The following is a 4,031-nucleotide window of genomic DNA, read 5'->3' on the forward strand; positions in this document are numbered from 1 at the left end:
TACGCATAGAAATAGCTTTAGAGAACTTTATCTATGCTTAGGGATTTTTTAGGTTATTTTACCATATCAATAACTTCTATTTTTATTCTGTTTTCAAAGACGGTGACAATAATAATGGAAACTAAATATGTTGATGTAAAATAAGGGAAAATATTTTAAGTATATTTATTACTCTCATGTAATGACCCAAGCTCTGACTTAGCTCTCACAGTGGCTCTAAGCACTATCATAGACATTACATGCAATACTCCTATTTTAGATAATGTGCAATACTCCTATTGTAGATAAAGATAATTTTTAACTATAAATATATTAAGAATAGACATTCAGAATGTGAGTAGTTTTAGACAGTAAAATTTGCTAATTTCTTGGAGAAATCCTTGCCAAAGTATGATTTAAATAAAATAACCAAAGAATTTCTTTCACTGCTTAATAGGATAACATTTTCAGAAGCTTAGTAATATCTAATCCAAATTCTTGCATCATTTGACATAGAAATTAATTTGTATGCAAAGCACATTAAGCTGTAAATAATGTATTTCTACATTTAAGAGAGTGTTGATGGCACTACAATCAAAGCCACAATTTCATGTATTTTCCTTGTGCCTCTCAGCAGGTTTCTGCCATGGGTGACAAGGCATCAAGCAATCTCTCAGAAGTGACTGACTTCATTCTTGTAGGCTTCAGGGTCCGCCCAGAGCTGCACATTCTCCTCTTCCTGCTATTTCTGTTGGTCTATGCCATGATCCTTCTAGGAAATGTTGGCATGATGGCCATTATTATCACTGATCCCCAGCTGAACACACCAATGTATTTCTTCCTCGGCAACCTCTCCTTCATTGATCTCTTCTACTCATCTGCTATTGCCCCCAAGGCTATGATCAACTTCTGGTCTGAGAGCAAGTCCATCTCCTTTGCAGGCTGTGTGACCCAGCTCTTTCTCTTTGCCCTCTTCATTGTGACTGAGGGATTCCTCCTGGCAGTCATGGCTTATGACCGCTTCATTGCCATCTGCAGCCCACTCCTCTACTCCGTCCACATGTCAAAACGTCTCTGTGCTCAGTTGGTGGCTGGTTCCTATTTTTGTGGCTGCATCAGTTCAGTTCTTCAGACCAGCATGACATTTACTTTGTCCTTTTGTGCTTCTCGGGCCATTGACCACTTTTACTGTGATGACCGTCCACTTCAGAGGATTTCTTGTTCTGATCTCTACTTTCATAAGATGGTTTCTTTTTTCTTATGCAGCATTATCATTTTGCCTACCATAATTGTCATTATTGTGTCCTACGTGTATATCATGTCCACAGTTCTAAAGATACACTCCACTGAGGGGCGAAAGAAAGTCTTCTCCACTTGTAGCTCTCACCTGGGCGTGGTGAGTGTACTGTATGGTGCCATCACTTTTATGTATTTCACCCCTGACAGATTTCCTGAGCTGAGTAAAGTGGCCTCCTTGTGTTATACCCTAGTCACTCCCATGTTGAATCCTTTGATTTACTCTCTGAGAAACAAAGATGTCAAAGCAGCTGTGAGGAGGATCCTGGGGGGAAACATATTTTTATTGCATTCTATTTGAACAGTAATATAACTGAAAGACGTAGGCATTATAACTTGGGGAAGCACTGACTCAGAAAAATGCACCATTGGCCTTAGAAATACGAGGGTGAGTCAAAAATTATCCACAGTCTGGTTATATTAAAACTTGTATAAATTCTACAGCCAGAGTGTGGATAATTTTTGACTCACCCTCATGTTTAATCTTTGAGACTTTATGTATCTGAATCAGTGTACTTACAGGGAAAGAATACATTTGGAATGTTTTGTCTGGCTGTTGATTCTGGAATGGAATGACTTTCTCTGTACTCCATCTTCATTTGGATAAAAATAATGATTGCTGTGTAATTGGATTTTAGTAAGTATATATTCCAACTTTGCTGCTGACTCCTTGAGCTTGTTGTTTGGGATGTATTGTTTAACTTGAATCAGTAACATGTGTTATGTGGATATGTAGATAATTGCAAAAGGTAACAGAATCTGATGTAATAAGCAAAACCAAACAAAATATCAGCTTTCCTGAAGAAATTTTGTGGATGCTTATTGAAAGAATCAGGTACTCTGCAGTACACAGAGTCTGAAGGGTGACGTGGAAGTAACTCTTAATTGTCCGCAGGCTAAATGAGTGACATTTATTTCATGTTTTCTCTGACTTGAATCATTATTATTTCTCCCCCTCATTTCAATATTTACTTAACTGATAAATTATGTTCTAAAATTCTCCCTTTCACAAAAAATCTGTAATAAACATAAACAAGAGTAAAGATAAATCATAGTTTGTTTTAAATGCTTAGTGAGAATTCGTTCATCCAGTTAACATTTTGAATTTTGATGTATTCTTTGCCCTATAAAAATTCTTAGGTAGAAATGATTTCTGTACTTAAGCTCACAATAATAGAGGGGAAAATAGCTGCATAGAGCGCTAACGTGTCATATGGTAAACCCAGTGAATAAAGGCATATGTAGAAAATACAAAGAGAGTGCAGCCTCTAAAGATGAGTGATCTAAATGATCAGGGAAAGCTTCAAAAGTATGTTTTAAAACGTAAGTGGACTTGAGCAAGATGTAATAGAAAAGTATCTGTGCAAAGGAAATTAAATAAGTATATGTTAAACTTCCTGAAGTTTAATTCCTGATTTTTAATGCACAAGAGAGGGAGTGAAAGATAAGACTTAAAGGAAATCATGGAAATTGTGCAGACCTGTATAACAAGACAAGGAATTGTCCTGTGCTCTGTAGGAATCGGGGAACCACTGGAGATTTTTTTAAGGATATATTGTGTACAAATTGGCTTTTGATACAACTCACACTGGTAACTTGTGGTAGATAAATATTTGTGGAAGAAGATAACCAGGTAAAGTGTGTGATTGTCCAAGTGAAGGTTATGGTGGCTTTAATGATGGCAGTCTTACACGAGACAGTAAAGAGGGGGGAGTTCCTTAAAACTACAGATACACTGCGCTGAATATTGACTGCTTGATGAAAGGAGACATGGGTGGAAGTCATTAATGACTTCTAATGTTTGAGCATCTCTCACTGGGGAAGTGCTACCTCATCAAATGAGGAGGAAAATAGTCGTAATAACAGTTAATCATGAAGAGTGAAGAAAATGAGCTCCGGACTCAAACTGCACTTTCAAATTCTGGTTTTGCCTGTGTGCTCAACAATCAACTTGCTTGACTTTGCAATAACTCTTGTTTCTCAGTTTAATATAAGATTACTAATGTCCCGTGGGCAAAAACACTGTGCCTATGATTTAGGTGAGTTGCAACTAAAAAGAATTAGGAACCTCTTTCATTGAAGGCTTGTTCCACTACAGGACTCACTATTGCAGAAAGATTCTGTATTTTACACCCAAAAGAGTGCTAGTACAATATGACTGAATAATTTAAAGACCACGCTTATCTAAAAATTTATTACTCCTTTAAACTCATCCTGTGACATCCCCTTACATTTATAATTATAGCAGATTGTAGAGTTATAACTAGTAAGATTTTCTTAATTTAAATGCTAGTTTTCATGGTATTGAATCCTCACTCAGCTTCTGCTACACTACAACAAATTATGTTTAGATGTTTCAGGCTGCTTTAAACATTTTTATATAAGAAATACCTAAATAAATTAGTTATTTAATAACAATTATTATTTATTATTCTACATAATAAATATATATAATTATTATAAACAAGTAAATAGTAAATTTTCCATTTCCTTGTGTAGCTTTCTATTATTTGGGTGAAAATTAAACTCTCATTCAGAAAGGTATTTCTGAGTCATTGCTCTAAACTACAAACACTTGAATCTAAAGAGATCTGCTCATGGTCTGTTTTCAGAACACTTTATTGAGGAATTATTGGTGTGAAACAAGCAGTATGCATTCAAAGTGTGCAATTCTGTGAGTTTTGGCTTCAGTGAAAATACCACCACATCAAGATACAGAGCATTTCCTTCATTCCCAAGTGGTTTATTATGCCTCT

The 4,031-nt window shown here is 35.8% G+C and overlaps 1 pseudogene; it reads left to right on the forward strand.

Moving 5' to 3' along the window:
- The first annotated feature begins 579 nt into the window (after nucleotides 1-579).
- On the forward strand, nucleotides 580-1,583 carry LOC130834073 (olfactory receptor 9K2-like; annotated as a pseudogene).
- The last annotated feature ends 2,448 nt before the right edge of the window (nucleotides 1,584-4,031 follow it).

This window comes from Hippopotamus amphibius, chromosome 12 (genome assembly GCF_030028045.1).
Source record: "Hippopotamus amphibius kiboko isolate mHipAmp2 chromosome 12, mHipAmp2.hap2, whole genome shotgun sequence".
In the NCBI taxonomy this organism is placed as follows: domain Eukaryota; kingdom Metazoa; phylum Chordata; class Mammalia; order Artiodactyla; family Hippopotamidae; genus Hippopotamus; species Hippopotamus amphibius.